This window comes from Prinia subflava, chromosome 9 (assembly GCF_021018805.1).
Source record: "Prinia subflava isolate CZ2003 ecotype Zambia chromosome 9, Cam_Psub_1.2, whole genome shotgun sequence".
Lineage (NCBI taxonomy): Eukaryota > Metazoa > Chordata > Aves > Passeriformes > Cisticolidae > Prinia > Prinia subflava.
The window spans coordinates 26,941,016-26,965,174 of NC_086255.1; the positions used below are offsets into that span (position 1 = coordinate 26,941,016).

General features: G+C 41.3%; 1 protein-coding gene across 4 annotated transcripts in view; it reads left to right on the plus strand.

The window, feature by feature from the left end:
* The window catches only part of GRID1 (glutamate ionotropic receptor delta type subunit 1), a 485,278-nt gene that overhangs the window by 97,902 nt on the left and 363,217 nt on the right, over nt 1-24,159 (plus strand). The window contains exon 1 of one of the 4 annotated variants that reach the window (XM_063406047.1): nt 6,554-6,671. The exons of the other annotated variants lie outside the window; for them this stretch is intronic. The gene's annotated coding sequence lies outside the window, so the exon portion shown is untranslated. Of the gene's footprint in view, nt 1-6,553; nt 6,672-24,159 lie in introns of those variants that run through there. 4 annotated transcript variants of the gene reach the window in all.

A 24,159-nucleotide genomic window follows, 5' to 3' on the forward strand; every position in this document is an offset into this window, starting at 1 on the left:
ACAGGCACAACTAGAGGGAGAAAAAGTCTGTGTAAAGAGTGACCTTGATCATTTAAAAGAATACATTCTATGCTACAGAAGAAATTTGGATGCTGCTCCAGTGTGAGAAGTTACCTAATAAACTGGCTTCGTGCTTGGCATAGCTGCTGAGTAGTTAAATCAGTAATACAATTATCTCTCCCTGCTTTATTAGTGTACTTTATATATTTTTATTAAAAGTTATGGAAAAATTTCTTGCTTGTTTTGCATGTGTGCATATTTTCTTGATTTGTGGTACAGAGCGCTCTTCTAGACTGCATAAAAAGAACCTTTACTAATAAACCTGGATCTCTAATTACTACAGTACAACTTCCCCCCATTCCTCCTCCTTTCTTTGCCTAGTGACTAAAAAGTGATGAATCCAAGTCATCAGTCATCACTAGCATCAGCCTGTTCCAGCAGCAGTTTGTATTTCTGTTCTGCTGTTTCTGCTGATACACTTTAGATGCAAGCCTTAATATCAACAGAAATTAAAACAAGGGGAGTCACAGCGACTTGTAGAGACAGGCAGTGTTAATTTATGTCATGATTCCCCCTCCCTTGCTTTCTGAAAGGAACACAGTAATCCTTCCTTCCTTCCTTCCTTAGCAGGATAGAATCTTGCCTGTCACTGTTATCTAGAGAGGCTGGTCTTAAAGCCCTCTATGTTTGAAGATTACAAATAGGATAATGCTGTGAGTATACAACTTTAATACATGAAGATGGGCAGGACTAATGAGATAAAAAAGAATGGGGTTTTATGCTTTTAAAATTACCACCTCCTATTCTGCCTTTCTTTTTTTTTTTTCTTTTTTCTTTTTTTTCCTCTCTGTAGGTAAATGCTACTATCAACTTAGTGCGGTTATAGTTTATTTATTTGTAAAGGAAATGAGCTGCTGGTGACAAACAAATGTAAATGAAAGAAGGACTATTTTTTCATTAAAAATAGGGTTTTTATTAGATAAGAATTGTTTGTTATGCATGGATTCAGGATACAAGAACTGGTAGAGTCTATGAAACTGAAGTAGGCCAAAGTTGTGCCATGAGCCTGATTTTTTCCTAGTCCTTTTTTCCTTCTCTGTTAAACAAAGTAACATTTCCTAAAGGCAAAGTGTAAATTTATACTTGGATATGTCTCTAAATCTCTGACTAGATTACTTGGTTTGCTATTCCAATTCCTGGTCTTTCTTTCTTTGCAAATGGGCACTGAAAAGGAACTTTCATCCTCTAATGCTGGGTATGCAGCAGTCTTTATTGGTATCTGCTCCTCTTGGAGAAGCTTTTTGTTCATGGGGAAGAAGGTCATCTGATCCCATCCTTTTGTGACTGTGTTGAAAAGCACCTTGGAGAAAACTCTGGTGTGTCTCACCATTTCTGAAGCCTTGGAGCCTTTCTGAATTCCTGTTCATTCCCGAAATGATTTCCACAGTTTCGTCATTTGTGCTTCACAGACATTTACCTTGATGGCTTAATAACTCTTCTCCTCATTTTCATACCTCTACAATGACATCACTACTGAACAAAATTGAAAAAAAAAAAAAAAAAAAAGAAGGTGAAGTGATGAAGCAGATCTGTTTGAGTGAGGAAGTACAGCAAAGGATCACCTAGTAAACTACAGAGTACCTTCAGAACAGTTGAACTGTCAAGGAGCATCTTAGGGTGTCCTTTCGTGAAGTATTTATTTATGGAATTCCAACAACAGAAAACCATCACTGGGTATAAGATGTATTCTGTTGCAACGAGATTCTGCTCATTGCACTACTATAAATGTATCAGTTTCCTGGTGAATTACAGAAATCTTAAATCTTTAGATTTGGATTTTCAGAACTACCTATAACTTTTCTGACTACACATTTTTTTCATTCTTAATCCCCTAAAATGAATTTATATGTAAAATAAACTAGCATTGCACAACTGAAGTTGGTGAATACATATATTTTTGGGAATTTAAAAAGAAGTGAACAATTTTGTTTAAAATAGTTACATGGATAGTTTGTCATTTAAGCGTGGGTTTCCTTCCAGGTTCCTGTTTGTCTCAAGCAGTTGTTTCTTCTTGTCTTCCTTGTATTTTATTGACTGTTACACCTTGTGAATTATCTTTACTGGGAAATGCCATTTGTTTTATGTCGGTACAGGGCCTAGCACAAATAGGGCCTAACCCTGTCAAATCTCTGGTTGCAAACAGCAATATTAATAATTAAAAATGACACAGGAAAATGGGATTGAGACCAGAGTTTGTATGGAACATAATATTGAATGCAATAAAAGACAGTCTTTAACATATAAATGGGTTTGAGAAGATACAGCGTAATCAAATTCAACTGCATTTTTTAGTACTTTTCATGTCATGTCTCCCAAGACGCTTTACAGCACAATAATCATGATTAACTCTGGATTTAATCAGTGAACTAGTGCAGTAATCCACAAAGTGGGGCAATGAGTTAGAGGAGCTTGATGTTGGTGAGGACCCCGGTGACCGTGCTATAATTCATGAGGAGATGTCAGTGAAACCCATCAAGGGCCGGGTGTGGCAGAGTACACAGGGAGACAATTCCATGTTTCAGGGAAGCAGTTGGAGATTTCTCATTTCTTTGAGAGCATCTGAGGATGGAAGGGTTGGGATGTGGGCTTTGTTTTAGGGTGATATTGAGAAATCATGAGATGGATTTATACCACATTTTCTGGTTTGCTTCAGTTTTGCTTTTGTAAATGTTTGTGAGTGCAAATATCTCTCAAACGTGAACTCTGTGAATTGCAAGTACTGGTTTCTTGGCAACCACATCAGGACTTTGCTATTTGCAGCTAGAAAAGAGGGTGCATTTTAAAACAGGCTGCAAATTTAGAGGTTTTGATGGCATTCATGGTAACCAAGCTCTTACAGCTTTTGTTTAATCTTGTGTTCTTAGTCCTCAGACCCCTGAGGGCACTACACCATTGATGTACTGAGTGCCAAAGCAAACTTGAATTACCTAAGGTTCTCCTGTTTATTAGAAGACAGTCCTTAAAATACAAACTTTGCTATTAAGGGTGTTTCATACCAGGTGTGTTAAATGATCTACTTGCGTGAAGTGTTTCAGATGGATAACGGTGGGCATCTCCATGACACCCGGAGATGACAATGACAGCAGCTGGGGAGTGTCCCTGTGCACACTCCTTGGGAGAGGAGGAAGAGGTTGTTCAGGTGGAGAAGGGAACAGTGTGGGAGGGGTAAAGGGCATTTGATGCACTGATGTGACCCATGCAATCTCAAGTGTGGTTTTCCTCTTCTTTCTACCTCCCTCCTTCATCCTACTGCCTCAAATCTAGGGAGTGTATTCGCTGTCTTGGATCTCTGTGGAGCACAGATACTGATGCATATCAGGCAGAGCAGGCAATATTCCAGTTGCTAGGGTCCAGATGCCTGATATGCAAGCAGGACAATTTCTAGATATAATTTCTAAATATATTTTTCTTTGTCATTGTATATGATTTACATAAATTGTTCTTAAAAAGTAACAGTGTCTGTGAAGAATTTATTTTAAGTATTTATTATGGTGAGCAATTCGAATGATTTATGTAAAAATGTTATTGCTGCCTGGGCAATGAAATTTGTGGTTATGAGAACTGGCTGTGATTTTATAAGATATTGATTCTGCTGAGGTTCAGGTGAAGTAAAGAGAAAGGTCAGTGAAAGGAGGAAAGTGAGATATTTTCATTCCCTTTTTGTGGATGATGGTGCAGGCTCTAGAACACATGTTCTAAATGTGTGTTGGATCAAGGTTTTAGACTGTGAGCTTTTAGGATCAGAGAGAGTTTTTAAATTGTACCATGAGGGATTTATACGCTACTTTGAATAAATGTTGTATAGTACTAATAAAGCATAAAACATAATTGTCATGACTGCATTGAAGTTTCTTATAAAGCTTCTTATTTTGTGGCACTGCAATATAGATGCCCCAGCACATTTAAGAAATGTGAATGAATTGACCTTCTTGTACCTTCAGAGAGCAGATAACTTTTCTCTCTAAGGATAAGGAGCCCCCAGAAGTTTCTAAAGGAGTCAGTCCAGTGGCTTACAGTGGGTCACAGCTGGGAGCCAGGTTTCATTCTTCATTGCCCTGACTAACCTTTCACTCTACCCCTCTAGCTCCTCTTTAGCCCATTTTTTGGAGTTAGGCCCCTTTGAAGCCAGGTCTATTTTTTAAATTTTTTTTTTCTTAGTCTTGATACAGTTTTCTGTCTATGAAACGGGGAGAGCAGTGCTTATATAACTCTCAAGAGGTTTAGTAGTGTTGTCTGATTCAAAGATGCAGAACTTCTTGAGCCAGAGAGCTGTGACTTACATATCTACACAGTGAAGAAGAAATTACATTCCCTTCCTACCTGGAACTTCTAATGTCTCCCTAGACTGCTGATGGATGCAGCCACTGCATCATTTCTTTCTCAGGCTCACTCTGCATGAAGCAAACTTTTACCCATATATTTATTATTTATTAAATAAAACATTTATTATTTTTTCTTATTATTTTCAGAATCTCTTGACACAATGACTAAATTATGTATGCCTGTGGGTATGTTAGTTTGTGCAGATAAGAAGACAGAACAGTATAGGTTTCAATTTTCAGAGTTAGAATAAAATCTAGCTACATATCTCAAACAACATACCCAGACAAAGTATCTATTGTGCTAAAGCAAACAGTGCTAATTTGTACTGCTTCCTCCTGGAAAAGGGCCATGTTTTTGAGATTAAATCCAGCATCTCAAATTAATTTTTTATATTACTTGATGTAGTGGGATTCATTTTCTCCATCATCTAATGGATCATGTTTATTGAATCAGACAAACTTGAGAATATGAGCTTTCAGATGTGGAGGGCAAAAAATTGTCTGTGTTTGTTTGGCATCATCGATTTATCAAGACTTTCATCTTGTGCTGATACTTACAGCTTGAGTTTCCATCTCTTTGTGAAAGTTCCATTAAATCTTTAAAAACTAGTATTGAGGAAATAATGATGTTTAGGAAAACCACCAGAAATATCTTACAGAAATTTTGTAGCAATGCTGTAAAGTAAATGAGTGGTTGTTGTGTTTCTGTACATTATTTTGATTCAGTGACTAAGGAGAATATGACTTCTTGAAGGAAAAAACAGCTTTGATCAAGCTTTAGCAAGGTGAGTAACAAAACTTCTGTAGTTCTGCCTCTCTGAAAGATGCGGGTACTCAACTCTTTAGGCTAAAGAAAGATCTTTTCTTCTTTGAGAGATTTTTGCATTGACAGCAGTTCTTCTGGTTTAACTGTCTGTCTGGTAGTGGAAAGACTGATTGCTCCCATCACCGTAGGACAGAAACCTGCCTATTTTCTCCTGACACTCTCCTTTGTGCACGCTGTGGAATATTGCAGCTCCCCAGCAGGAAAATTGACCTTGCTGCACCGAAATCAACCGGGAGAGTTACCACAGACTGCAGCAGCGGCCGGGTCAAGCCCGGGGTTAAATTCTTTCTGCCCACACGTTGAATCCAGCAGTTTGTTACAGGATTTGCAGCTCCACCCGTGCCATAGACAGGCCTGGAAGGGAGGGCAGTGGGGCTGGCACCGAGCTCCACGTGCTCAGCGGGCAGCGAGGGGAGGCGGCTGGGAGAGAGCCGGGGCAGGGGATTGGGAACACCAGGGAGGGAGCCTGGGCAGGGGATTGGCAATACCTGGGAGGGAGCCGGGGCAGGGGATTGGAACACCAGGGAGGGAGCCTGGGCAGGGGATTGGAACACCTGGGAGGGAGCCTGGGCAGGGGATTGGCAATACCTGGGAGGGAGCCGGGGCAGGGGATTGGAACACCAGGGAGGGAGCCTGGGCAGGGGATTGGAACACCTGGGAGGGAGCCTGGGCAGGGGATTGGCAATACCTGGGAGGGAGCCGGGGCAGGGGATTGGCAATACCTGGGAGGGAGCCGGGGCAGGGGATTGGCAATACCTGGGAGGGAGCCTGGGCAGGGGATTGGAACACCTGGGAGAGAGCCTGGGCAGGGGATTGGCAATACCTGGGAGAGAGCCTGGGCAGGGGATTAATAACACCAGGGAGGGAGCCTGGGCAGGGGATTGGTAACACCAGGGAGGGAGCCTGGGCAGGGGATTGGTAACACCAGGGAGGGAGCCTGGGCAGGGGATTGGCAATACCTGGGAGGGAGCCTGGGCAGGGGATTGGAACACCTGGGAGGGAGCCTGGGCAGGGGATTGGCAATACCTGGGAGGGAGCCGGGGCAGGGGATTGGCAATACCTGGGAGGGAGCCGGGGCAGGGGATTGGAACACCTGGGAGGGAGCCTGGGCAGGGGATTGGCAATACCTGGGAGGGAGCCTGGGCAGGGGATTGGAACACCTGGGAGGGAGCCTGGGCAGGGGATTGGCAATACCTGGGAGGGAGCCTGGGCAGGGGATTGGCAATACCTGGGAGAGAGCCGGGGCAGGGGATTGGAACACCTGGGAGGGAGCCGGGGCAGGGAATTGGCAGTACCTGGGAGGGAGCCGGGGCAGGGAATTGGCAGTACCTGGGGACGGGAGTTAATTTACAGCAGCTGGGGCGGAGCTGGCCGTGCTGCGGCAGAGCTCTGAGGGGGCTCCGGAGGGGTGCCCGCCTGCCGAGGGTCTGCCTGCCCTTCTTCCTTCAAACAACAGCTCTCAGGTCAGATCTCTGCGTTTGGGAGTCGGTGGTACAGCTTGTCTGTGTGGGTAACAAATAAGGCTCACTTACTTGCTCTGATTTGGGTCACTTTTGCTTTTTGTGAGCGTGCATGTTTGTATCTGTTAGGAGACTTGGTTTGTGTTTGTGAGCTCGGTAAGGTGTAAATCCTTTCCGGGACTGTCTCAGAGTGAGAAGATGGATGTGTAGAAAGTGTCTGGGCTGGAAAGAGTTAAGCCTAAGTTAGGAGACTGACAAAAAATTATCCGTGTTTCAGACCTAGTCCCCTTTGGGTAGGGGATTATTACTTACCTGGTATTTAGATGTGTTGGCTGTCTGGAAACCATGGACAGGTAATTGTTGGGCCTCCAAGAAGGCAATTCTATTCCATGTCCAATAATTGCATGTACTATTTTAAAGTAAATCCACTAGATTTAATATTGATTGATTTCATGCAGCTTAGCTTTTGCATTGGTTCTTAATTGTTAGTAAACTAAACTGAGATCAAGGTTTTTGTGTGTTTTATGGAATACTAGTGGATGAGACAGATTTTGAATGATACAGACTAGAAATTACTTTGGATTGATCTGTTTTTATGCTGGGTGGCAGATATTACACCCAGCACTCTATGGATTCATTCTCTCCTGCTTGTTCAACAAAACCCTTTGCACCTGTGAAGAGTGGGTGTAAAAGGTAGGGAGCAAAATCTAACTCTTAATTGTGCTGTGAATGTAAGAAACAAATACAAATTGGCAGACAGTGCATTGATATTCATGGTGCTCTTTCTGTAACAGTATTCCCTTTGGAAAACTGAAGGATCTATAGTTAGGAGGTTGGTTGGAAAAGCTTGGCTGGGCAACTGCTAAGCTCTAGTATTAGGAAACTAAGACCAAATATTTTTAAAGCACAAGCTGAACCTTATTGTGGTTTATAATTAGGTACAGCTCTTTCACATTTTAACAGACACTTCATTTTTATTCTGCTTCTTCTAGAGACTTTTTTCATAAAAATTACAAGGGGTTGAAATGAAACAAGGTGTATGCTCTGGGGCTTTAATTGCTGGCTGTTAGTAAACAGGAGTTTCTTTGCATTAACCTATTGCAGAGGCTTCTGAATAACTGTTCAGGGGTATAGTTTGCTTTTGTTTGGGAGGACTGTGTCACTTTTGTGAATGCTAATGGCACACTTCAAATTACAAGGATTTATTTCAGAGGCTGGAAAAACTGTGAGATATCTATCAGCTGAAAGGCAACTCAGTGTTCCTAAACTAGCAGTGTGTAAATGAACTCTTAGAGTGTATTTTTTGAGCTCTGTGAAGTGCTGTAGGGTGCACATATCCAGCTGTGAAGGATTACTGTTGATCCCCCTAGCTCATCTAGAGAGAGATTTTTATTTTAGCTCCCACTTTGAATGACTGATTCCTGTCTTGATGGGGTACATACGTAATTGTAATCCATTGATTACTTTATTTCTTACTATTCATATGCAGTATTGATCTATCACCCATAAACTTTCATCACTGTCATCTCTGAAAGCTCTTATCTGGAGTGCCACTCATAATGAGAGAGTTTTTACTGCTGTTACCTGTCTCTGGTGTGGTAGAATGAGTTGCTTTACAAACACACATCTCTCCTGGAGGGTGAAAGGAGGGATGTGTGCAGTTCTCAGGGGGGGTTACTGTAGCTGCCTGTTAGGAAGTTGGTTTTTTTTTTTCCCTATTAGATAAGTTTACTGCCATTGAAATTCAGCCTTAAGTAGCTCTGGGAAGGGAAAAAGGAGAATAATTAAATCAATGGTGAGTGGTCTGCAGACTGCCCTTGGGAGCTCTAGCCAAGCCTTCAACTCCCAATAAAAAATCCATTTCCACTTCACACCCGGGGCAGAAATTAAGGTATCTCCTCTAGCCCTAAAACAAGGAGAAACAACCTCAGCTAGTTGAAATCCAGTCTGAGCCTGAGATTTCTTCTTAGTGCCCTCAAGTAAGGATGTGGGGAGGATGCAATTGTTCAAACATTACAAGGTGTGTTAGAGATCTCTGCTTTCTCTCTTCACTTTTCCACTTTTGATTTCTATGGCTTAACGTCTTCCCGGGTGGATTTATGCAAAATTTCAGGCATCAGGTGTCACCCAGGCATTCCACAGTATAGGGCAGTATATTAACAATGGATTTTTGGGTAGACTTCAGCACAAGAAGTTTGAGCTACCAGAAGCTGTGTCTTGTCCAGAAGCTGAGGCATGACACACTTGAATAAGCAAGTATTTTGTTTTTCCTACATGCTGTGCCAATTTTAAAATTAATAATTTATAAGAAAAATTTAATGTTAAGCCTTATTTTTTTAAAGTAATTTCATCAGACTTTTTCTTCTTGCATTTAATGAGCCAACCATATATCTGTGTTGATAGGGAGGCTCTTGCTAATTTTTTTTAAGATTTACCCATGATAGTCTTAGTACTTTTAAGACTGGGTATATTTCATAGTTTTAGTCTCAAGCTGAAGGTACAAGCTTATTGTTTTAGCCTTCTAGCAAAAAAAACCAAGCTTTTTTTTCTCAAATCAAGTTGAGATTGTTGATTATGACTCTTTGTAGAGATCTTAAAAGCTGAGGTCTATATGGAAGCTTATTTTTATGATGCAAAGACTGACAGCAGTATACCTCCAAAGAAGTTTGAGCTCTTGACATGATAGCTTTTTCGAGTTCAACCTGAACTGATTTTTTGCTTTGGAAGGTGAGAAATGGATGGTGCAGTGGCGAGCCAGGTGAGGGGCGTGAGGGGCCGGGGTGGAGAGCAGGGCGTGAGGGGCAGGGATGGAGAGCAGGGTGTGAGGGGCAGGGATGGAGAGCAGGGCGTGAGGGGCCGGGATGGAGAGCAGGGCGTGAGGGGCCGGGATGGAGAGCAGGGTGTGAGGGGCCGGGATGGAGAGCAGGGCGCAGGGTGTGAGGGGCCGGGATGGAGAGCAGGGCGCAGGGCGTGAGGGGCCGGGATGGAGAGCAGGGTGTGAGGGGCCGGGATGGAGAGCAGGGTGTGAGGGGCCGGGATGGAGAGCAGGGTGTGAGGGGCCGGGATGGAGAGCAGGGCGCAGGGCGTGAGGGGCCGGGATGGAGAGCAGGGTGTGAGGGGCCGGGATGGAGAGCAGGGCGCAGGGCGTGAGGGGCCGGGATGGAGAGCAGGGTGCAGGGCGTGAGGGGCCGGGATGGAGAGCAGGGTGCAGGGCGTGAGGGGCCGGGATGGAGAGCAGGGTGCAGGGCGTGAGGGGCCGGGATGGAGAGCAGGGTGCAGGGCGTGAGGGGCCGGGATGGAGAGCAGGGTGCAGGGCGTGAGGGGCCGGGATGGAGAGCAGGGTGCGGGGCGTGAGTGGCCGGGATGGAGAGCAGGGCGCAGGGCGTGATGGAGAGCAGGGTGCAGGGCGTGAGGGGCCGGGATGGAGAGCAGGGTGCGGGGCGTGAGGGGCCGGGATGGAGAGCCAGGGGAAGGGTGTGAGGGGCTGTGAAAGCAGCACCTGCCTTGTAACTGCCTTTGGGCCAGCCTCTCCTTTGTTCTCAGCACAGGTGAAAGCTGTGAGATTGTTTTATTTCTTGTACTAATGCGGGTGGAGATACTCGGCACATTTTCTTGGGAGACCTTCAGCAAAAAAGATATCACAACAGGGACCTAAGTGTGTGTGTGTGTAGATGTGAGTTTAAATCACTAAGTTAATTTTGAAGTCAGTCTCTGCTACAGTTAGTACCCTCTGGTTTGTGTCATGAAGCAATTTCAGACTTCACAAAGCAGGCTTTTTCAAATTAAATTGAACAGGAAGCTGCTCTCCAGGAGTGCTCCCAAAGCTGATAAGGGGCAGTTAGCCCACAGCACTGGATCAGTGCTAGTCCCAAGTAAAGCCCTGTAATCCTATTCTGGGAGCACTTGGTGATCAGCACCAGCTGGTTCACTGCTCAGAGGGCAGGATCTCCTCACACTGTCTTAAGTTACTTGCTGGTAGAGATAAAGCATGGGAATTAATTAATCTTTTTTTAAAAAGGAGGGTTTTTTTGGGGGGGGGCTGAAGTTGAGGGGTGGAGGATAAATGTGAAGCATCTATTGAGATGAATTTAAAGGACTAGAAATGTTTCTCATTTGAATAAAACTATTTACACTTGGATTTTTATTATTTTATTAAGGATAGATGAAAATCTTGCTGTTCTCACTGTTCACAAGGGATGGTTATGACAGTACTACTTCATCAGACAGTACTCAGTGAAACATGTAGGGCACTTCCCTGAGATGGGAGAAACATCTTTTAGCCTCCGATAAAACTTAAACACCTCTCAACTCTTTCAGGAACAAGTTAAATGCTGATGTGTAAGTGATTATGGGAGGTGGTGGTGGTGATTTTGTTTTTGGCATTTCCCACAGAGGGCTTCCACTTTGCAAGCATTTGCATGTTTTGTAGACCAAGAAAGTGAAGGGGAATGGCTCTACCCCCTGATAATCAGCCCCCAGGTCCCAGTCTGTGCTCCAGTCTGGCACAAAATGGGGCAGCTTCAGCAATTCTTCAGCATGTTTTTAACAATTAATCTGAGTGCCACTTCTAGGGCTGTGTTTAAAAGAATGTTTAAAGAAGGTGATGGTTGGAATAACACAAGATTAAGCAAATGCAGATGGGGGTGGGGGGAGGGTGAGGCAAGCCCCAAACTCAGTAATTAAGGTGATGTGAATGTAACACTTTCATCTTCCTTTCTACTGTTCCAATTTTACTCCTCATCACATTTTATGGATTCTTTTAAATCTGTCTCCTGGGTGATATATTTTTTTCCAAGAGCTTGTTGTGCCATTGTGACTGTGGGGGATAGTGTGCCATTTCTCCTTTCCTGCCACTATTTATTCAGAAAGATGATTTGTGATTTTTGTGTGCTGTTCCTAGTCTGAGAGCATGCCAAAGCTTTTTAGGGTTTGACATGCCTGGTGTCCTTTTGCTGTGGGGCTGGACTATACCTTTTGCAGTGATGAAGAGCTATTTGCTGTAGGGGAAACAGGAATCCAACATACTAAAAAAATCACATATACCCATGATATTAGCGGGTTTTGTAGGTCTTTTGTATCTTAAAATAGCATGAAAACTGTGAAAGGAGCACTAGATGAAAGTACTGTCAATTGAAATATAAAACTATGTATCCTCACCAGAATCTAGAATAAAGTCTTGTCATAAATGATGCATTTTTTATGCAGAAGTATTTTTTTTTTGTCTCATAACATAGTATGCTAGCAATTATTAAGGAAATAAGCCAGAGAGTAGTGATTCCTGGACACCTTTATTCAATCTGAATTAGTTTCTTTAAAAGGGATATTGTTTCTTGATTTTTTTATTTGTAATGAAAACTTTTTCTTTCAGGAGACAACTGGATAACTCAGAGTGTTCTCAGGCTCGTATTTTTTCAGAGTTTAAGTAATTCTGAGTAGCTAAGAAGGGGGAATAGCTCATTCTGGTTTTTATATGTATGTGTATAATCAGGGAACTTTATGTTTAAGCATACAAACACAGTTATTTATAAAAAGATGAAGTTTAAGATGACTTTGAGAACTTGTATCGTACACAGCATAGTGTATTTATAAAACAGCAACACATACTGTGATTTATGCTTATTCTAGCTAACAAAAGTTTTCATATTACTTTTACAGTTGTATCTTGTTTTCCAAGGGAAATTTGTTTGTGCTTACACGTGTATTTCCTCTTCTCTTGTAGTCTCTTTATTTAGTAGTAGTCTGTAGTTTAATTTCTGAATTTGACAGGAGCGCAAAATCAAAGAAGATAGAGCTGTTTTGGGGAGATCCTACTGGGAGAATCCTTTTGTGGCATTTGATGTTGAATGACATGAGGAAGAGCTTCTTTATATTAAGGGTGGCAGAGCACAGGAACAGCTGCCCAGGGATGTGCAGAATTCTGTGATTTCATCATATTAGTTAAACCATGAGCAAAACAATTTTGTTCTTTGGAAGGGAAATGTAGCTCGAAAAATAGTCTGCATTTATAATAAAGATGATTTACTCCTTATTTTGTAGCGAACTGCATTTGAAGAGAAGGAGGTTTTAAACTTTTTTGGAAGCAACTTGAGCACGCATTTCAGTAGTAGTGATGTATTATTCAAGGGAGAGAAAGGGTAACCTCATAAAGCAGTGGGAGAGATATCGAGCCCTTTATTGTTTCATGGAACAATGCATGAGGCAGATTACAAATGTTTTGGAGTGCTGGAATCTTGGCTGCTGGATTGTTTGATAAAGCACTCCAGAGTTGAACAGAGTTGGATGTAAAGCACGCAGCTGTTCCATGTTGTGAGCTGACGTGTTCAAAGTGCTGGCAACTGTCCTTGGAGTTGGTGATCAGAATATACCTGACTGTGGGATTATTACAATTGTAATAATGTCTTTTGGTAAGGCAGTGATTAACCTGTGAAATGTGATTGTCATCTTTGGTCAAGGAATGTGAACAATAGAAATTGGGCCTTTTGGTAATGATTCTACAGGTTTGTGTGCTTAAAACCTACTTCACCTCTTTAAACTGAGTGAGACATGTATTGGTAGACTGAAATCTTCACACACAGTGCCTTCCAGGATAGTCCACGTGGTGTTTGCCTGGCTGCTGAGCAGGCATGCAGGTCATGACCATGTGTGGCATCAAGAGGAGCCACGTGTCTCTGAGCTTAGTGTTTGTCTCTTTGTCTAAGAACCCTTGTGGAGTTCTCTGAGAAAATGAGAGACAGGCAGAAAGGAGGGTGGGGAAATGAGCAAATACTACTGGGCTTTTGCAGCCAAAATTGAAATCTTGAGTTTTGCCCCAAACTCAACTCAAAAGTTCTCTCTATCTTTCTCCCCCTTTTCTCTCTTAAATCTGCTGGTGATACAAACTGAAGAGACAAGAGGTAGCTTTTCTTTTTTTTTTTTTTTTGAGCCAAAAGATGTCTGGACTGGCTTGAGGTACCTTTGCCAGGCTACTTTGGTTGATCTGTGGATTAATGAAACTGAGACAGATTTGTTTGGAAAACAACCCTTGAATTTCTAAGTCAAATTGTCACTGTCAATTTCCATGTGAGTGGAAAGCTGTGATAGACTACCTTTTAAATATTTGTGCTTTGTGCTTTGTGCTTTGTTGATTATTCTTTTCAGCATACTTGTTGCTTACCTGGGTATGTCAGGACCCTTGTGTGCTGTCTTTGTGTTTTGTTTGTGTGTGGTGTGGTGGTTTTTTTTCTTGGTTTTTTTTTTTTTTTTTTTTTGGTGTGTTTTTTTTTTTTTTTTTTTTTTGGTGTGGTTTTTTTTTGTTTTTTTTTTTGTGTGTGTGTTTTGTTTTGTTCTGTTTTGTTTTTGTTTGGTTTGGGGTTTTTTTGGGTTTTTTTAGTGGCTGTTACATATATTTATCAGACATTTGGCATCTTTTCATTTTTTTTTTTTCTAAAAAATATCACTCTAAATTTGGAACAATTTCTTCATTGTGTTATAGGAAGTGACTGCTCTTCTAGCAACACATTTGTTTGTTGGTTCAGCTTTCTGCCCTTGTATTTGCCACAAAACTCCATTTATGTGAATGTTAATGGATTGTCTTTGAAATTAAGAATGCAGTGACATTTATATGGGGTAGGATTTTTTTCAAATGCTGAGTGTTTTCTCTTGTTGGGAAAACCTATCCTTTAGAACTACTGTGCTTGATTAGGGTTGTATGACATGGGCTAAGCTATTCAATTTAATTTGCATATACACCTTCTGAAAATTGTCTGCATCTTACTGAAAAATGGTTCTTAAGTTCTTTTTGCATGAAAGATAAATGTAATACTACAGCTCTTTTTAAAAGATAATAGTGAATGCCTTGGTGTAAAAAGGTAGATAGGTTTTTAAAAACCAAGGAAGTTAATATAATAAAAACATAATTTTCAGCTACAAAGATTTGTTCTTCAAGATAAGTATCTTAAAATGATCTGGAGACTACATGTTGTTAGTAGTAAAATATTTATTAAAAATTTCTCAAGCCCTCTAAGGAAAATGTATTATTAAGTCATGGATCCTAATGTATCTCTGTAGCTTAGAGCTGGTTTGATCTGAGTTGAATCTCTATGGCTGCACTTTATTTTCATGAAGCAGTATAAATTATATTTATTTGAAGTTCCTCATCGGTATTGTTCTTCTCTTCCCTGTAAATAACTTTAGCCACTTAGTTCAAGTATATTAAATACAAAAGTAAGAGGAGAATTAGAGAGAATCCATTCTAAATGTTGCAACAAAGGTATTCTAGGTTTGTGTGTGTGGGGTTTTTATTGTTAAGTCAAAACTTTCTTCTGCAGGATAGCAGAAGTGAGTAGTAATCTACAGCATTAAAATTTATGATGCTCTAGGTTTGACTTTGTTGTGAAATTTCTAATACTCTGTAAAGTTTTGCTTACCGATTAAAACCTATTTTTAAATAAAATGTTTGTTCTAAAGTTCTTTTTGAACTAAATACTTAGACTAAACTATAATGTTGTCATGTTCTGTAATGCAGGCTGTAAATGGATTTAGAAGTGTCCAAATGTATCTTAAAAGATTAAGCACTGTCCTATCAAACTAGTTTATTCCCCATCCTTTTATAGAATGAAGGAGTTGAAATATTCTTTAGATTTTTTCTGTTTGTTTTTTAATCTGATCATTTCCTTCTTCCCTATAAAGCCTCTCTTCACTAATAACTGTACTCCAAGGGAGGGGAAAATGAAAACTTATAAATTTTAAAACATCTCATAAAAGTGATGTAAACCAGCCTTATGATCTATAAAAATGTTGCAGATTGTAAATCATCTGTCTGGGGACTTTGCAGAGCGAGATGCAAGCACTGCTGCTTATTGGGCAGTTCTCAGCTCTAATTGCATGGGGGTTTAGGATGCTGGAGCTGTAACCTGTAAATGGAACAATAGTGAATGTGGTTTGTTGTTGGTTGTTTTTTTTGTCTTGGAGCTGAGAATAGTATTTATGTATTTTAAAATCTGGGATTGGAGAAGTGGACCAGAATGAAACATTGGAATAAACAAACCTTGTCAAAATCTGTGAATCTTTCAGGCATTAGGGTTGTTAGAGATGAATATTGCCTCTGTTGGATGTCATATATTCAAAAATATTAGCAGTATATTAAAAGATTAAATGTTTCAACTCCATCAGATGTGGGATTCTTGACTTTAGCATACTTTTGTTGGTTTACTAGAAACTCCTGTTGTCACTTGCAACAACAAAATCTGATGTGTTCTTCACAATTATTAGCTCCACTAGCCCTATTTCCTTTTACTTAGAAGGGATTCCTTGTTAATTTTTTGCTTTATTAGGTTTTACTGCCTTGTGTAAAAAGGTCTTGATTAAGCAAAGGGAAGATTGTAACGTGTGAATCCAGGTGCAGGTTGTAATCTCCAGGTTTATCCATGAGCTGCCTCAGTCCCTGGGGAATTGCTGCAGGAGAGATGAGGTCACTTGCTCGCTGGAGTCCTCGGTTGTTCTATGGAGAGCTGGGTCTGAAGGTGACGGCTCTAATGAGGGTGTTTTTCTGTGGGCTTGTGCTCAGAGCAGCTAAATGCGATCAGCCCTTCCAGACATGCCAGAGCAGCCCCCAGAGATCGAGGCTGCTGAGGTTCTGCTGTCAGAGTTGAGATCATTTAGCACCTCAAGATCAGGCGTCAGATAACAACCTTTGTGCCGTGTTGACTTGGACAGAATTCAATCCACTGACCTATAGCAAAAACCAACAAAAAAGTGCCTTTGTTGAGTAGAATTTGTACTGCCAGGGTTCTCTTTAAAGCTTGGCAGCCCCGCTGTCACTGGTTGTTTTTGCACTGCGGGCACAGCACTGATGTTCCCCTCGTGTGTGTGATGCAGGAAGGGAACAAGGCATGAGAGATGAGAGGCTGTGCTCTCCAGGAGAGCATCACTGACTCGTTTTGTACAGAACTAAAGCTCCAGATGACTAGAGATTATGTGCAACTCAAATCAGTCAAGTCTTTGTTAGTTTGAAAAGCTCTTGTATTTTTCTGAAGTCTTTATCTCTGTAAATTGGTAGAGATTCCTGATCATTCATCAGTGGGAGATTATATGGTGATGGAGAATAAATTTTCATTTGACAGGCTTTCATATGGCAAATTGAAAAAGATTGTCACTCTGGGGTGTGGTGGGGGAAGTGGGTGGGAGTAAAAGAGGAAGAAGTCTGGATGTACGTGAGATTCTCTGGTCTTCATCACTGCATGCACTTCACAATGTCATTGTTATCTAAGATAAAAAAGATACTGAAGAAAAAAGGATTCTTCTCTGTTGTGAGCTCTGAAAACGCCCATAGGAGGTTCTACTTCCCTCTCAGCACAATAGGAGTAGAGTTTAAAATAATTTAGACCAGTGAGTTTCAGTTCAGTTGTCAGAAAATTTTTCATCCTTGCTTGTTAGGAGACTGGAGGGCTATTCATAGGTGTCGCTTTGACTTTCTTTTCCAAGAAAACTGCTTCTGTGCTAGGAAGTTCTAAACCTACAACTGCTGATTGTCCCAAACACCTCTGGTGTCCTGTTCCTTGGCTGGATGCCCAAGAGGACACCTGTCCAGAGGTGGTTGTGCCTCCCCAGCCCACGCACAGAAGGTGACAGTAACAGGCTGAGAGATTCTCTGGCTGTTGGTGTGGGACAGGGGCTGTGCAGTGGATTGTACTCTCAGCACAGCAATGGGACGTGAGGAGTTGGTTGTTTTTCTTTCTTCCTTGTATTTTTAGTTAGAACAAGCACTGGCCAAATGTGAGTGGTTTGTATTGAACTGAGTCTCCTGTTGACATCATGGAAAAACAAAATGCAAGGTTAGTAAATCAGAGGTTTATACAGTAGGGCTGCATTTTCATGTTATGCTCAGAAAAATGCAGAACTTCCTTGTTGGTTTGTTTTGTTTTTCCTTCTTCTGTGATTTAAACAGTAGTGAAAACTTGGTTTTCATTGCAAGCCTGTTCCTGAATAAGTCTTCATCACCTTTCCACCCAAAACTCTCTTTCGGTGAGCTAATCTGCTCCTGCAGTGAATCAGCCAGTTATGACTAATTTAGAGTTAAAAAAATCAGGTGATTGGTAGGATAAAAAGCTGAGCTCCCCATTGCCAAGCATGCTGTGACCTCCTATAGAGGATATTGGTTCAAAAATGGTTATTGCAGAACACTTTTCAATGATACACACCTGTACCAGTTACTTAAATGTGACAAAAATGCCTTTCCTTTAATGAAGAATTCATTTTTTAATGGTTTTTGCCTTTTGGAAATAGTCTCTGTTCTCACCTCCATGCTGCTGATGGTTCAGAAGGAGGAATATGCTTTATTTTCATCTCATAGAGAGCACTGGAGAGTGCTGGGCTGATGAAAGTACCAGTACCTGTATCAGATATTTTCTCATTGATGTGACAAAACTGCATGCCAGGTTGCAGGCACGGGGAGACAGATGAGCCAGAAAGGTTAATTACTTCTCATTTTCTTACCCTTATGTTTATTTCAAATGCTCATCTCTTTCAGTGCCTGAAGGTGGCCAATTAATCTTCTGTACTTTTGTTTCTACCCAGAAGAATGGCTGTGGTGTGTCTGGCTGTTCTTGACAAAGGTGTGAAGAGTTCTGTAGTGAGGAAGAATACCAAAAAGAATAGAAACCCATTTTGCCTTCAGAAGCCTTTTTGAGGGTTTGTTTAAAGCTCAAACTTGTCCTGAATGTAGCATGAGAGTTCTTCCACCAGGAAGATTTGTGGGTATGCTTGAAGAGGACCATAGTCTCTGCCTTTCTTCAAAACAGTAATTTCATTCGCTGCCAGTTGTATTCAGAAGGAAGGCTTTCAAGTGGAGACCCAGCCCCCGGGAGCCGGGTCGCCCCCTGAGGACACAGTCTGTGCTTCTCAGCTGCTGAACCATTTGCATCGCTGAGGTTTTGTCACTGCCAGCTCTGACTCTCCCCAGCTCTGTGGAACAGGTGATGGGGCTCTGCTGGTTCTTTCACTATTTATCTTCATAGCTCCGTGAAAATAGGATAAATCAGTGTGAGTTTCTCCCGTGGTGTGCCCTTCAATCTAAAGTAAGACACGTTTGTATGTTTTTTTTTCCTTTAATGCTTATTGCCATCTATTATATTTTCTGTCATCTGAAAATACTTTCTTTGAGAACCTGTACAGAGAATGAAGTTGTCTAACAGCAGTTCTTCCTGACTTCTGCAGTCACAGTTAACTGGTTTTTCCATGTGTGCTACACCAGAAACAAAAATAACTTATGAAAACTAATGTAACAAAAGCTTTCATTTTTTTTTCTTTTTTTAAAAACAAATTCCATGCTGCAGAATGGTGTCAGAGTTCCTCAATATTCAGTTTCACTGTCAGAAAATTGCCTCTTAGCTGGCAAAGAATCAGTAATATATCAGAAAATTTATGTCGAAGTGATGTCAGCATGAAGTCACCATGCAGAATGTAGAATGAGAAGTCCAGGAAGTTTAATTATTAGAAAAGGTGTCTGGCAAATAAAGGCAAAGTACTTTACCAGTACTTTACCTCACAACTCATGGAAAGGGACATCTCTGATCTTCATCATAAAATAATCCGACTTTAAAATATTTTAAGAATTGATTTTTTTTTTTAATAGCTGACCTCTTTATTCCTGTTACACCTTTTCCTTTGCAGTTCAGAAGTATTATTCAGAGCAATCAGTGATAGGTCCTTTAGGACATATTCTTGTCCTGAAAAGCATAGTTGTAATAATACTTCACAGTGCCGTGCCAATGGTGTGATGTTGAAAAGAAAAAAGGAAGAGAAGCAAAATAGTAAAATGTGGTTTTAATGCAGCTGCATTGTCCTTAATGGGAATTCGTAGCAGTCCTCTCAGTGTAGCTCACAGTTGATCTTAAATTCATTGAAGGGAACTCCCCAGCCAGCTGGTTACTCAGAAAGTGTTTTTGGTCAAACAATATGGTGAAATTCTGAGAAAATGGATGTTCCATGGAGTTCTAAACGGTATTCAATTCCCTGGATTGATAGACCTGTTCCTAAATCTAACAATTTACATTGTGTTGTTTACTTTTGTACAGGGCAGAAGTGGTTTCAGGTGAGGGAATGCTGAATTGCTACCATGCACATACCTGGAAAACTTGGCTTACTCTTCTTTGGGTGAGATTGAAGGCTGTATCTCCAAACTTGAGAAGGACTCACTGTGTGGCTGCTCACCTCCTGAGGTGAGGGTATGCTGTGTAGGCTCTGTCATGGGTATCCTGGAGCAGGGACCTGGTGATAGAATGACTGCGTGGAGCACAGGTGGTTTTCAGCAGTACTCAAATAAGCAGCATGCTGGTAGGGTAGGGGCTGTGGAAAGATGGTTGTGAAGTAAATGAACCTAAAAGGATGTTTATTTTCAAGATATGACTTGCAAAAAAATGGAATTATTTCTGAATACTTTTTTTCCTGCCGTTGCTGCTTGCCTTGCTTTTGGAAGGCATTCGTTCATGTCAGGCTGTGATGCAGAATATCGTGCAACAGGAGAGCTGGAAAAGAGGCTGTCCTCCATAGGATTTGGTTTCATATGTGTTTGTTCTTTGTTGTTGCACTCTGAAAGATTCATCTGTTGAGGCCTTCCATGAATAAATACCATTTTTCAGAGTTACAATATTGTGGAAGTGAGAAGTGGTCGGGTAGTTTAGCAAGCAGAATGCTGGTCATGGTCTTGGGAAGTTCTTCAGCTTTGTCTCTGCTTCTTTCACTCTTTGAGGTGTGAAATATCCAGTTTGTCATTGTTGAGTCTCTTCCTCTTCAGAACGGGGTCGTTGATACTGTTTTGAACTGTTTCAAGATCTGTTGGAATGTCTCACACAAGGAGGTACTTGTGTTCCCCCTCTTCAAGTTGCAGTTTAATGGGCCTTTCTATTGTTTTGTAAAAAAGAGAGACTGCAATTGTTAGTGCTTTTTTGGTTGCTTTCCCTTTCCAACCAGGTAATTTCCCTGGACTTGAATTTGATTCATAGACACGAAGAAACCTACATTTTTTAACTTGTTCTCATTCCGCAGTAGAAGTTAAGATTTGAAAATTGAAATCGAGACTTCTGATACCCTTTTTCCTGCAGACCTTTGATTGCTGGAGTACAGGGCTGGCCTTTACTGGCCAGGATTTAGAATGGACATAATGAAGCTGGTGGGGAGTGGTGAAATATTTCTGTACAGAGTAGGAAAAAGGAGTGGCAAGAGCACTAATGTGATTTAGGGTATCATCAGCCTCACTGGTAAAGGAGACTGCTAGTCAAATGAATGAAGAGTAGGAGCTACTTCAGATCTTGCAAATGAATAAAAGAGGAATGATAGTTTATTAAAGGCCTCTGAGGCTGAAAATGGACACATTTTCATTTTCAGCATGTTACAATCATGCACAAGTTAGCATGCAAAAGTCAGTACTCATTTCTTGTAATGTTCTTCAACTTCAGTGCTTTTTAGATTTTGGTTTAACACACAATAACTATTATATCCAGTTTTAATTAAATATACAGTCATGCACACTAGAAACACGATTCACACATTTTTCAGTGTAATGATTCCCAAGTTATTTTCCATTTAGTACATTTCAAGTGTTGGTTGAGAGTAAGACTCAGTGTAATTGTTTGGCTTTTCATAAGAACTGCTTCTAACTCAGCTCTATTGATGCATCACTCCTCTGTCTTCCCTACCACACACTAAGGTTTTTAATCTGAAAAACCAGGATTGAATTGTTACGTTCTTCACTTTGAAACCCTGCCAGCCTGTACTCAGTAATCTTAGAAGAATTAAGAAAAGAGTGGATGGACTCTGTCACATTCATTCACATCATCTTAGCTTGTCATCGGGTCACAGGCTAAAGGAATGATTGCATAACTGCTGCAGCAGAGACACGGGCATTGTCATTAAGGAACTGTGAACCAAACAGGCTGCTCAGACATAGATGTGTGCAGCCCCTGGGATTATGCTCATCACTAACATCTCTGCGTGCTGAAGGTCTTAAACTGAACACTAAAGTCACCGTGAGGCCACTTTGTGGGGTTCTTTGTGTGTTTGGTTTTTTCCAAATTCTACTCTAATGGAGTCAGAATGAAAATCCTTGGATATAAACTTTGATGTGAAACTCTTCAGTGGCACTGCATAGGTTAAAAATGTGCTCTGCAGTAAGGAGGCAGTGCTGTGCTCCTGCTGGAGACACTCTTGCCATGTCTGTACACACTGTCTGTACACTCCCAAGTGCACTGACCAAGACCTGAGCCTCCATCCTCAGCTGGGAGAGCTCAGCGAGGTCCAGGCTTGCTTTTCCTGGTGAATTTGGCTTCCTGTTCCTTCTGTCCATGCCGATGAGCAGACAAGAAGTCACTCAGTTCAGTGTTGTGAGCTCTGTGCTCGGGGAAGATGGGCTCTGTGCTCCTAATGGGGTGGCTGAGCTGGGAGCTCTAAGGGCACCAATGCCCCAAAAGCCTTGGACTGTTTGTTGTCAGGGGTGACCTTGCTCATTACATTTGTTCACAAGTTTTCAGGTGTCTGGCTGAATTAGAGGAAACGGAATTGTGGAGATCTGGTGGGAGAAAGGGGAAGGATTCTCTTTGCAACTCTGAACTCTAATTATTTGCATCTATGCTACTGTGAACTTCCAGATGGCATGATGCTCTGTTATTTTCCAGTGCAGTGCACCCTTTGGGGAATTTTCCTGAGGAACAATGAAACATATTTGAATTTGCATTCCATCCTAGTACCCTGCGAATGCCTTGTAAGCAAGACTCCATTGTCTGGCAAAAAGCGTCTGTGAATTAAGAGCAACTTGGGTTAGGAGTCCACCTGCCAAATTAACTTAGTTTTGTTCAGCAGCCCCAACAGATTTTATTTAGCAGGCAGTCTGTTCCACATTTGGATGATCTGCTGACATCATGTGCTTTCTTCCTCTAAACCATCCCAGATGAAAACTGGAGTTTTATTATGCACTGAACGCATACACATTCTCTAACCTGCTAATTTAAGATGGATCTTTCTTATTTTAGGTAAATCAGCTCTTATCACATGCACATGTAAGTGCTCGTCATAAATACTTTATTTGAAGATTCCGAGATATAGAACATGCACCAGCATTCATATTTACAAATTTTCAGGCTCTTACTGCAAAATGTTATGTTACGGAACAAGTATTCTGCTATTTCATGTATTTGCACATGTGGTTTCTTAATGTCCCATTCCTTCAACTTTCTTCTTGCTTTAATTTTTTCTTCCATTAAGCTTTCCATATGCTTTTTGTGCTTATTTTCCCCTTTAAAGACATACTCTGCCCTGTGTGATATTACAGAGGGTAGGGAAACTGTAGCTAACAATGATCTTATAAATAGGATTTTAATTTTCTTTTTTAATATAAAAATTAGAAACTAGAATTTTAGTAACAAATGCAATGGGCTGCCCAGAGATGGTGGAAGGGGAAGACTGGATGTGGTACTCAGTGCTGTGATCTAGGTGACGTGGTGGTGTTTGGTCATAGGTTGGACTGGATGATCTCGGGCCTTTTCCAACCTAATTGATTCTGTGAAATAGCCTGTTTTAATCTGTCAATTATTAAAAGTAAGGGGAGAGATGTGGGCAGTGGTGGGAGGACTTATCAGCAGGCATCTCTCCATCTTACTTTTGGGTTTATGATGGTCTATAAGAATTCCCATCCCAGGAAAGCTACATGTACAAATCCACACTCTGAGTAACTCTCTATCTCCAGGTTCAGCTGCTTGCTCTGCTGTGGTAGAGTTAATTCCCCAGCCACAGAGTGTTCTCATTTGAACAAAGGTGGCTCAGATGGCTATAGGTGTGCATTCTCCAGCTTTCTCTGATGCCCTCTCCTCTCTGTTTGCATACTTGATGGAAAAACTGGGGGAATAATGTATTGCATGCCAGCATAGCTGTGAGTTTCCTTTCCTGGGGCTGGTTCCCAGCTTTGAAAGGTCTCAGAGATCAATATGTTTATTTCATAACAATACGTGAAGAGGAGAATTCAGCTCTTTGTGAGAGAGGATTTACAACTCACATAGTGCCTGGGCAGTGGAATTCCAAAATTGAAACTGTTGTCTGACTTGCAAATTGACAGGCCCTGTTTGAAATTGGGGATTTCTGCATGTCCAGCTGTGAATCTACTTTAGGGCTACCAGTACTCTGTCAAGTAGCTGGCTTCTTAATGATTTGAGAGATGTTTTCATGGTCGGAATCACACTGTAACTGTCCTATTTTTCAATATGTACAAACAGCTTATACCATTTTAATCTTTATTTCCACAATAAGATAACTTCCTTTACAGCAAACAAATGCTCCATTACTTTTCAAAGTAAAGTCTTAGTCATGATGATGAAAATCCTCCTGTTTGTGTGAAGTTGCTTTGAATGATGCTGGAATGGAATTGTAATAATATAACAATTCTTGCTTTTACTGCCAATCCCCTTGAGTTTTAGCAGCCCTACATTGCCCTCAAACATCAGCCCAGCCCCCAGCAGTTCAGGACCCC